Here is a 13016-nt window from a genome sequence, read left to right as displayed (position 1 = left end):
GATTTCTTGCTCTAAGAGGTTGAAAGGTATGGCCAGTGTATGAATGTTGGAGAAAAACCTTTGATGGAAAGGAATGCTAAGTTCTCCTTTCCTGTTACAATTGCAGCAGATGCATGATGATGCAGAAACTTCTAAAAAGGCAGTGGTTTACAAATACCTGTTGTACAGTGGGTTTTGGTTTCATGAAGTCATTCCCATTCTTCTTGTTAGTTTTGGTTTAGAAATAAATGTTATATAGTGGGCTGTTTCATGAAGTCATTCCCATTCTTCTTGTTAGTTTTAAATTACTCATTTGACACTGAAGTCAGTTTAGAAATCGTAGGCAATGCAACAGCTTTCTTTTTCATGCAGTGATGTATATTAGCAAGAACAGTGGTTATGCACTTTGATAACTATGTATATCATACAAAAAAGCTAAGCATGATAGACATTATGTAGTTATGCATTATAATGAAGTACCACAGTCTATCTTTGGAATAATCAAATAAGTAGGTCTGGAGTGGTAATGGCACACATGCACCATGTGTATTTTTTATGCCCAACTGATTTAAGCCTATTAAATAATAGCCCATTGTTATAACATGTAGCATTTTCCATTGTCTTACCTTCCATTATATTACAGTTATGTCAGTTTGTACCATTGATCTCATAGTCTGTGTGACAATTATATTGTATTTCGGTAGCACTTTTAGCTGTTTTATAGGTTATATTTGTCTATAGTGCAGTCTGGGTCTGAACTGTCTGCAAACAGCTACAGCTAACTTTGAACCTAACACCACTCTTAAGTATTCAACTCCAGTACCACCTTTAACATTCCTATAAGAAAAGTGCAGTCCGGGTCTGAACTGTCTGCAAACAGCTGCAGCTAACTTTGAACCTAACACCACTCTTAAGTATTCAACTCCGGTACCATCTTTAACATTCCTATAAGAAAAGTGCAGTCCGGGTCTGAACTGTCTGCAAACAGCTACAGCTAACTTTGAACCTAACACCTCTCTTAAGTATTCAACTCCGGTACCACCTTTAACATTCATATAAGAAAAGTGCAGTCCGGGTCTGAACTGTCTGCAAACAGCTACAGCTAACTTTGAGTATGTGTCTAACTGTTTAAGCCAATCTTCTTTTTCCCCTGGAGAGCACTGTGCTTTGGCTGTAAGCAGCCCCCCCACACACCACCACCACCACCACACACACACACACATCTTCCACTTTCTCTTATTCCCTTCTGTTAGCAAATAGTATCAATAACTGATCAATACTGTGTGTTTGTTTATTTAAACTATACCACAGTAGCCTACTGATACAAGGTTATCCTGGTTTTCCACCTGAGAAATTAAGACAAGACTTACAGTTTCAGAGCAGTCCTTGGTCAATTGTGATTGTTCTTAACACATACTTGTCTTGCTTTGGCTCATTAGCAACAGTACAAAGAACTGCCTACTCACACCCTTGTTCTCCCCTCCCCTTCCCTGTTTATTACCTTAAGACAATCCCAGAGTTAATAAATATTACCTGTGGCAGGCACCATTTGTAAAACTACAATCCACTCTGCTACAGGCCCCATGAAGGCTCAGTGTCTCTCCAGTAAGTGTTTTACAACTGTAAATGCCTATTTATGTTGAATTGTATTAGACACTTTACAACTGTATATGTTTATGTTGACTTTCAAGCCTATACTCCAATCTGCTTACTTACACTATCAGACTATTTACCCCACTCATAGGACCAAAAACTGGGACTGGGTTAGCCCCGCTCTGCTTGCCACTGCTCACGGGCTCGCTTCACTCCCCTCCCTGCCCCCTTATCCCACCTGCCCCCACTGTGTCTACATTTATAGCCACTAGGCCACACCCCTACTTCCTCTCCAACCTACACAACTTCCTCTCCAATTCCCCCCACCACTTTACTGTTTAACCACTACTATTCCTCTGAAGCACATTGACCCCACCCATTGATGACATATAACATGTCTATAAATAATTATAAACTCCTTTCTCTTATCTTACCACTCTTAATTCTGCCATACTTTCTTACTAGCTATGAAAATCTCACATTCGTAGGTTTCTCTTATCCAAAATGCCAAACCAAGACCCCCCTACCTCCACTGACTGCGGAACTTGCCCACTACTACACTACCCCAAAAATTAATAATTCCAACCACTTGCTTCTAAAAAAACCACTCCAATCAACACCAAAATCCAAATATGAACTAAAACTACTATTCAAAGTTATTAGACTACTAGCGTATCTAAGAAAAAACATAACCAAAGATGGGGACATCCATCCTAATCCAGGCACAACCTTAACTCAAAATCCTACCAGCCCACCACTCTCCCACCGACTGGTCAACTCCCTCCTAATATGCCACTTAAACATTAGAAGCCTAAACAATAAGATACATAGCCTGCATGCTGTACTAGCCACATACCTCCCCAACATAATGTGTCTATCTGAAACATGGCTCCGGCCATCAACCAAAGACAATGAGATCCTGCCTCCTGGTTACAATATACTTAGGGCAGATAGAGTAAAGAAAAGAGGAGGTGGAATAGCCGTTTTATATAATAGCACACTTAACATCATAACTAACCATATACAACCACCCCAGGTCTCTAACGCTAAAATACTAGCTCTAAAAATTCTACTAAATAATCATAAGGCATTAACCTAATTGTCACCTATATTCCCCCAGGGAACAATGTAGAAACACTAGAAGTCATTCTACATTGGATAGCCAACAACTACCCTCAAGAAACCATTGTCCTGGGCGATGTTAATATTGACTGGTACCAATGCACAGCACAGTCCAACCCCATCCCTGTTAACCTACATGGATTCTCTCAGATAATATCATCTACCACACGTACAGGTAACAATAACCAAAAAGAGAGTATACTAGACTGGATACTCGCCAACAGTCATCCCCAGAACTATATGTCTGGAACTCTCCCTAATGATCTTAGTGATCACCTGCTCACATACATCATGAAAGACAAAATTAATTGTACAAGCTTACCTATTTATAGGTCTATCAGATCCAAGAAAAACTTTGACCCAACTAAATTTCAACTTGAACTCAAATCATGTAACTGGACAAAACTAAAGTTCCTTCCCCTTGATGAGGCAGTGTCATCATTTAACAATTCATCCCTTACTATACTTGACTCGCATGCCCCTAAACGCTCAATAAGAATTAAAACTCAACTAGCACCCTGGCTAACAACAGACACCAAAGCCAAAATAACAACTAGAGACAAAGCGTGGGATAAATGGCGCACTACCAAACTACCCCTAGATCGTATCAAATTCTAACAACTTAGAAATGAGACTAAAAAAGCCATCATACTAGATAAGAAAAATTACTTCTACAATCTGCAATATAAACATCAGAATAACCCTCAAAAGTACTGGGCAGGCATAAATAAACTTCTCCAACCAGGCAAATCCACTACTCCGACCCCAGGAACATTATCTGACAAGAGCCAAGAAGATATAGCCAATTCATTCAATACTTTCTTCACAGAAACCATCCAGTCATTAGCTAACCAACTTTCTCCTCCCCACACTTCTATAAACACTATACCCAACTCACCACTCTCTTTTAACTTCCAGCCAGTGTCCACATCCTTTATCAGATCCCTTTTGAAAAAACTGAAGCCAACCACCCTTTCAGCCGATCTTCTGCCGGCTGAATACCTGCAAATTGCTGCAGATGTCGTAGCCTACCCTATCTCAATCCCCTATCTCAATCTCTAGATACAGGGTTTTTAAAGTATATAGAAGTAACTGATGGTTTATCATATCGAAGGCTTTCGATATGTCCAGTCTGCAAAGCTATGGAGAGGATCATAATGGAGCTCATAAACAAAGATATAGGGGACTTGCAGACATTGGACCTGACCCAGTTTGGCTTTGTCAAGGGAAGATCATGCCTTTTGAACTTGGTTGACTTCTTCGAAACAGTCACCAAGGCCATTGATGAGGGAAAGGCAGTCCATACAGCCTACCTTGACCTTGCAAAGGCTTTCGACACAATACCCCACTCGGGTATTGTAGAAAAACTTACCAGCTTAAATGTAAACCCATATGTCACAAGATGGGTTGCAAACTGGCTTAAGGACAGAACCCACAGGGTTAGAGTTGCTGGCGCTGTGTCAGACTCCAAGCCGGTCACAAGTGGTGTCCCACAGGGCTCGGTCCTTGGCCCCTATTGTTTGGCATCTACTTCTCAGAAGTACAGGCCAACATGGGAGGACTTTGGCTGACAAAGTTTGCAGACGACTGCAAACTGGGCGCCATAGTGGAAAGTGCATCGGACACGGATATCCTTCAGAAGGGACTCACGGAAACAGATAGCTGGTGCCAGAGCCATGGCCTGAAGTTAAACGCCAAAAATGTATAGTCATACCCTTCGGGAAAAACAAGGTAACCCCAAGCTACCATATAGGTGGCAATCCACTAAGCACAGAAGAGGTTATCAGGGACCTGGGGACCCAGGTTGACAGTGGCCTTTCTTTTGACACTCACATTGCTAAAGTGGTTAGAAAGACCTTCTACATTGCCCACCTGATCATGAAGGATTCACATCCAGATCTAGTGAGGTCATTGTTCCCCTGTACTCTTCACTTATCAGACCAATGATCGAGTACAATGCCCCATTCGGGATGTATCTCACCCGACATCTGCAGCAATTGGAGAGACCCCAAAAGTTCCTCACCAAAAGGATAAAGGGACTCCAAAATCTGTCATATGCTGCCAGATTGAAGAAACTCCAGCTCTATTCAGTCGCATACCGTCTGCTCAGAGGTGACATGTGCCTGACATACAAGGCCATGTCCAACCCGGAATTAATGGACATGCTCCACCTCAAAAATCCAAATCCACCAAAACCACTAGAGCAAGCGACTTAAACCTTAGCACGGATATAAATAGGGCGTGCTGGAGGGATAGATTTATCACTCAGAGACTCCCTATGCTGTGGAATAAAATCCCGGTCCATGTGAGGCAGAGCACCTCGCTGACTCTGTTCAAGAGAAATCTAGACCTGTGGATGGGAGATCGTAGGTTTACCCCAGGAATCATCTCTGTGTCACTGCTGGACAGAGGCACAACAAACTAATGGGCACAGTATTTTTTCATATAAGGGGTGGCGTAAGCCACAATAATTTGGGCTAGGCTTATAAATGCCTTAGGGCAGATAGCCTAGTATAAACCTATGAACCTATGAACCTATGAACCATAACCGAGGCCTCAATCCCCTCAATTTGGAAAATATCCTATGTTATTCCACTCCACAAAGGAGGTTCATCCACAGAACTATCCAACTATAGACCTATAGCCATACTATCACCACTTGCCAAAATTATGGAAAAGTGCATGCACAACCAACTAATGCTCTATCTAACCCAAAATAAACTACTCACAGACTCTCAACATGGATTCAGACCCCATCATAGTACAACCACTGCCTCCTCTCTTTTAACTTTAATCTTAACCGGAATAATAAAAAAAATATCCTCCGCTCTCTTCCTGGACATATCGAAAGCCTTCGATATGATAAACCATCAGTTACTTCTATATACTTTAAAAACCCTGTATCTAGATACTCCAGCCCTTGACTGGTTTCAAGCTTACCTCACTGGGAGACAACAAGCAGTAATGTGGCAAAACAAGCTCTCCTGCCTACTACCAAATACCATAGGAGTTCCTCAAGGTTCCATATTAGGACCTGTCCTCTTTTCAGTCTTCATAAACGACATCCAAACAGTCATCCCTGAAGCCACCTGCATTCAATATGCAGATGACTCAACTATAATATGTTCCAATGCCTCTCTTGCAAATCTACTAACTACCACCCAACATAGCTTCACCAAAGTCGAAAACTGGCTTGCCAACCATCTCCTGATCTTAAATCCAAACAAAACCAAGTTACTTCTCTTCTACCCAACCAATAGATCTCCGACTGAAAACTTCACTATAAAATCCAATAATGGGACCATCATCTCCCCAGACACCTATACAAAGCTATTAGGAGTAAACATTGACAATAAACTCAGATTTGATATACATATCAACCAAGCCATTAAGTCAGTCAACAAGAAACTTGGGACCCTATATAGAATGAAAGCCTTCCTTACCCCAAATGCCAGGGCAGCCACAGCCCGTTCACACCTTCTCTCTACCCTACTATATGCCTCTCCTGTCCTCACTCACCTTAACAAATCTGATCTGGCCAAGCTCTCATCCTGCTATAATCAAATTGCCAGGTTCGTTACAGGCCTACCCTACAGAACACACCACTGTACTAACCTGAAAAAGCTTGGATGGATAGAATTCCCACACCTTCTTCACCAGTCCCAACTTATAGAGGCCTTCAAAATCCTTAAACAACCTGAGAATACCCCAGCACTAAAAAACTTAATGACTCCCTACTCCAATCTAAGTTGCCTTCGCTCAGCAAACAGACTCCTTGTCCAAACAACTAAATCTCTCAACCTAGGTGGTGACGCTATTTGCCAACACCACTGGTAAAATATGGAACTCTCTCCCAAATAACATCACGCTTGCAACTTCTCTAAGTCAATTCAAAAATAGTCTAAAACTCCACTTGAAGTCACACTGGCTATGTCCTTGCTCAAACCCAGACTAGCTCTGTGCCATTAACTAAAACATAAACAACTAGCTAAGATGATAAGTACTTTGTATACTGTGATAAAGAAATATGTATCCTGTCTAACTCTATGTCATTATACTGCCTACCGTCCTTGCTAATATGTTATTAATGTTACATTTGTAGTAATCTCAGAAATAGTAATGGCAGTCTTGTACTTGTATGTAAATAGCCTATGTTTTTGTTAAGTTCTTTCAGCTCATTTACTGTACCTAATTATCAATGTAACTCTGTTGGAGCTTTTCTCCCCGGGCCTCCACTGAAAAAGGACATGTATCCAGTCGGACCATCCCGGTTAACAAATGTAAAATAAAATAAAATAAATAAATAATAAATAAATAGTGTGATATTCCCTGCTGTTAAGATGGCTTTCCATTTTTAGTTTTAATTTTGTGTTGTGTGATAATTGAGAAATGTAATCATATGTTTGCCATTTCCTACTCCCGTGTGACTTAACTGGGCACTCAGTATATTATGCAAGAATAGCCATGTGGTAATCTTGGTTCTATTTTAAGAATGGGGGGGCTGGCTCCCTGGTTTTTAGACTGTAGTTGAATACAGAGCTTGCCTCCACATATATACTTTTAAGGGGCAATGGAACTGAAATTGGAATTATGTATTACTGTTATGTATACTTAACAAGCACTGGAGGCACTAAGTCAGTTTTTAAATGTTGTAAATCTGATTGCATGGCTTAAACCACTATAGCTGTTTCATTGTGTTGCGTGATACAGTACTTGAGCCAATGTGGTAGTTAAGAATTGCCCTTCCAGTAGCACACGTTGAAAGGTAATCTTATGTCAAATTGTAACTGAGATGCATGATAAATAGGACTGAATCCTAAGTATAAAGAAATATATTTTAATCACACTGATCAGCTTAGATGGACTTTAGTATGCTGCAAGGAAGTGTTCCATCTTTTCCACTTTGTTCCACATTGGCAGGTACTGCTCACAACTATGAAGGGTTTTGTCTCTTATTCTTAGGAAAGCAATTTCCATGGATTGCCTTTCTGCTGGAATACCATTGTATTGTTTAATGAAGTGGTGTTCCAACCTAACCAGATATGCTGCTAAGTTTGGTAGAGGTGAGGGACAGCTGTCGGCATATGTAAAAGGTGAACATACATGTCCAAACTCTAAGCTGTTGTGCTCAACCATTAATAAACCTCTTTGCTGTCCTTTATTCTGTCTGACAGAACATATTGCTGTCGTCCTCGCGTATTGTAATACTATGTTTATGCTATATATTTGATTACGGTCAGTCAGTGCCCGGTGTCTGTTCTTAGGTAGTTACTAGGATATCTGCCCAAAGGCATTTATAAACCTAGCCGGAGTACATTGGGTTTCACCGCCCCCTTAGATTAGTTCCTTGTGCCTCTGTCCAGTAGAGCCATTGAAGTGATCCCCGGGGTAAACTTTCTGTTTTCCATCCACTCATCAAGGTTTCTCTTGAAGATGGTTAGCGAGGAGCTCTGCCTAATGTAGATTGGAATCTTGTTCCAGAGCATGGGAAGTCTCTGGGACAGGAATCTATCCCTCCAGCATGTCCTATTTATTGTTGTGATGAGGTTCGAGGGGATATGGTTTTCTTTAGGTGGAGCATGTCCATCAATTCTATGTTAGACATGGCCTTGTATGTCAGGCAGAGATCACCTCTGAGTAGGCGGTATGCAACCAAGTACAGCTGGAGTTTCTTCAGTCAAGCTGCATAGGGCATCGGTTTGAGGCCAGTGATCCTCTTGGTGAAGTACTTCTGTGGTCTTTCCAGCTGTTGCAGGTGTCTTGTAAGGTACATCCCAAATGGTGTGTTGTACTCTATGATGGGTCTGATCAGTGATGCGTAGAGGGGCACAATGACCTCTATTGATCTGGATGTAAACCCTTTTGTGATTAGGTGGGCCACATAGAAGGATTTTCTAACCAGTTTGGCAATGTGATTATCAAAGGAGAGGTTACTATCTACTTGGGTCCCCGGATCCCTTATTATGTCTTCCATATTTAGGGGACTACCACCTATGTGGTAGTTTGAGGGTACTTTGTTTTTTTCCAAAGGGGATGACTATGCACTTTTTGGCATTTAGCTTGAGGCCATGGTTTTGACACCAGGTATCTGTCTCAGTGTGACCCTCTTGGAGGATGTTGTACATGCTGGTCAGTGATGTGCTGGTGTACTGCAGCTGGTGTGTAAGGCATGCCCCCTTTGTTACACTATGACAAAGCATTCACTGATTTTCATGCATTTAAAAAATTGAAGGATATGACTGGAGTGGCTTTTGTGGGAGTGACCTACATGTGGGCATGGCTCAGTAGGGACGTTCCTTGAGAATGGTGTGGGTGGGGCTTAAGGGGCACCAGAGCACTACTTCGCCTAGGGCGCCATTTCAGCTAAGGCCGGCCCTGCTATGGGCCAAAGATTACTACAATTGTAACACTGAATTTGTAGTTTATATTGCCAATTGTGTATCATGTGATCATTATTATATAGGAAAAACAAAGACAAAATTAATTCCTTGGCAAAGCATGCTTCTATATGTCCTGATTTTAAAAGGTTTGAGTTTTTTGCTGTGGAAAAAGTGGATAAGGTTATGTTTGAAGGGGATCTAAGCAACATATATATATATATATATATATATATATATATATATATATATATATATTTATATATATACACACACACACACAAACACACACACACACACACACATATTATGAATGTTGACATTATGGTTTAGTATTTTTTAATTATTATCTGTTTAAAATTGTTGTTTGTTAATTAATGAAGTCATTTCCTGTGATTCCATGTGATTTGTTATAAAAGGAAGTAAGGGTAGGATAAACTTTTTTTCTGAAAAAGTTCACTGAATAAACAGTGAATGAAAGCGCTAATTTATTTGTTTCATAGTGGTCATTGGATTTGCACCTAGAGCTACAGTTTTGAGTTTTGCTTCTTGGTTCGTTTCAGTATTGTTCATATGTGTTTTTACCGATTGACATTAAAGATCTTTATTTGGTTATTCCCCACAACATTGGTCTTGATTGGTTCCGTGAGTTTCTTTATGATAAAAATGTTGAACATTTTGATGTGTTAGTCCATACACACCTTATGGAAATAGTGCTCAAGAATAATTTTATTTTATTTAACCATGAGATCTTTTTGCAACAAGAGGGAGAGGCTATGGGCTCAGCCTGTGGTGGTTTGTATGCCAATGTTATAGTTACACAATGGGAAAAGAAATTCCTATTTTCTTCCATTTTTTACACATACATTAAGCATTATACCCATTTCCTAGATTATATTTTTTATTTTATGGAATGGATCTTGTGAATCCATTAGGGAATTTATGTTATAATTTGATTCCACCAAGCAATTTTTAAAGTTTACCCATACCTATGATTTACATCAGATATCATTTCTGGATATTCTTCTGACTACAAATTACCATAATAAAAAATCCACATCTAGGATTTTCAGAAAGTGACATACTCCAATTCTTTGCTCCATTATTCAAGTACTCACCCATTGAAACAAAAGAAAGCCATCGTGAAGGGGCAATTTGTTCGCACTGCATGAATGGTTTCGACTATGGATGAATTTTTAAATGAATGTGACAGCCTCAAACAAATGTTTATAAAAAGAGGCTATCCTGTTAAATTTGTTATTGATATCTTACTTGGAGTGGTTAATAAAAGGGAAAGGGGTTTTTATTTACCCCTTTTATAAGAACATGAAACACATAATACTTCCATTGCGATCAATGCCACCCATAGCAATAATGTGGAGATAAAGGATTATAGGACATATTTCATTATGATTTATATATCTAATAGTTTTAAACTAAAGACAATATTAGATAAGAATTGGTCTATTTTATGTCAAGATAAGGCCATAAGACAGCATATAGGTATTCTTCCTACAATAGTTTTCAAAAGGGGTAGAAACCTAAAGAGTATTTTTGAAACCAAACATTTTCAACTAAATTATAAGGTTGGTTACATGAGCAAATGTGGTATGTGTCATTTCTGTAAATATATTAAAGAAGGTGATATGTTCCTTATTAACAACATCAGTATTAGACCCCATCAAAGATACAATTGCAGTTCTGAGAAAGTTATATATTGTGTTACATGCAACCACTGTTGTTCCTACATTGGGAAAACTGATAGCTAAAAAATCGTATTTATGAGCACTTATACAATATTAGAACAAGAAAAGGAAACAAATGCATTACATAAACACATTCTTGAAAATGAAGGGCATTCTTTCCATTTTTTTTGTTATTGACAACCTTAAAACAGAAATCAGAGGTAGAGCCTGGTCACTGCTCTTAGAGTAAAGGGAGCTATATTGGCAGTTGTTCATAGATGCAGGCAACTGGCCAGGTCTGAATGAAAACATCTCATTAGCTCCTTATTAAAATTAAAAGCAATAGAGAGATAATTTATATTTACATATATATTTTTCTACATATATATGTTTTTCTACATATAAATATATATTTTCTAATATGTGTATTTTATCTATAAGAGCTTTTTAAATATGTGCATTTCATGTTTTCACAATTTTCCATGTTTTAATGCTGTGTTTTTAAGGGTGTGTGTCACTTTCCATCTGATTATTATGACATATTTTAACTTGTGCATGTATGGGCGTACCTTTGTTGAAGGTTGTGCATCAGGGCTGGCAACTCGGCATGTAAAAATCTACTGCAAATCATTAGCGGACCGGAGTTCCGCTGTAGTGACCCCTAACTGGAAAAAGCCGAAAGACACAACAACAACTTGCTTTTAAAAAGGGAATTGTAAAGTTTTTCAATTATCTGATGAAGTTCTGTAGATACGGTACAAATGCTCTTATCAGTATTGGCTTGGATTTATTTTATTTTATTGTGCTGACTTGAATAAAACTTCATTTTCATTACTTGGACTGTGACTCATATTGTGTGAAAACATTAGTGAAGTGGGGCCATCCAGCATCTTTGAGTGGACTTTTTTTGTACTTCAGGTCCTTATATGTCTTATCTGTCATACATATAATTCATATCAGCTCCACTATCTAAAGTTTTATAAGTGAGACTGAATATAATGTGAAATTAAATAACAGTAAAAATATGTTGCACTTCCTGTATTAAAACCCAGGACCATCTGTAGTACAGCCCAACCCTTACACCTGCTGCCACAGAAATAGTTAAATGACAGTTGCATAATTCTCTATTCATTCTTCAGTTCTTTGTGTTAACCACCATGCAACACTTCTTAGCTTGTTTGCGCAATGCCCAACAGAATTTATAGAATGTATCTTTTTTAAATTGCTGACTGTCTGCAGGTGTTCAATGGCTGCAGGTGTTGGGGAAGCTTGTTACTGCCGCTCAACATTGCTTAGTGGCATTACATGATGGAAAGCAAAAACTGCAACAATGTATCCTTTTTGACCGTTACACTGTCTATGCTCTTTCTGCAGCTGTTCTACCTGCTTTCTTTGTAGGCCTCTAGTCCAGGTTTTGGCACTGCTAAGCATCGTGGAAATGAGATAAGCAGAGCTAAACATGACATTCATTGTGTTTTTCCATTTCCCTTGTTTGTGCTAAGCCACACACTGTACAAACACTGGCATTTAAAAAAGGAAAATTAGTTGAAATGAAGAAAAGACATCTATCAAATAAACACTACACAATTTCTGTTGGTACACATGAAATATTTTGGCATAGGTCTGGATTTGAACCCTCACTCCAATGAATATTCAAAACACAGTAAGGGTGTCTTATCCCTCTTTGCCACACAAACAGCTTTGCAGCAGAGAACTGAAATCATTATGCATACAACCAACTGCAACATCATCTGCAGTACTAACAAAACATATGACAGTTTGAACGTGTATTAATTTCAGATGTAGTACACTGAGTGATCACATAAACATTTATGACTGTTGCTTGGAAAAATGCAGGTTTGTCTTATCTCTCTGCATTTGTTGCTCATTCTTGTCTTATCTGAGCAGTAATCTGAGACATGTAGTGTGGGTAAGGCATTCTGTATCATTGTCCTTAAAATGTGTGAGGATATTAAATGGTAATAATATACATCTGTCAAGAAATGAAGGGAAGGTTGCATGTCACTGAAAAGAAATTGGGAAATGTGAGCTCCTTCCTTACATTTAAAACCTTGATACAATTACTTCTACACTTTGTAAGTCTAACCTGGCTGATGCACCCAATGGAGGTAGGGCACTCTCAATTGCTGTTGTGTTTTCCTTCTCTCTAGTAGCAATCATTCATAGTTGCAATTCATTATCAACAAACATTGAGCGAGTGCCTGCACTATGTTTACATTTGCTACACAGAGCCAAGTAA

This window comes from Protopterus annectens, chromosome 1.part0, assembly GCF_019279795.1.
Source record: "Protopterus annectens isolate FY-2018-M chromosome 1.part0, PAN1.0, whole genome shotgun sequence".
NCBI classification, from domain to species: domain Eukaryota; kingdom Metazoa; phylum Chordata; order Ceratodontiformes; family Protopteridae; genus Protopterus; species Protopterus annectens.
The sequence above is the reverse complement of the archived record's forward strand: the minus strand, read 5'-3'. Positions refer to the sequence as shown.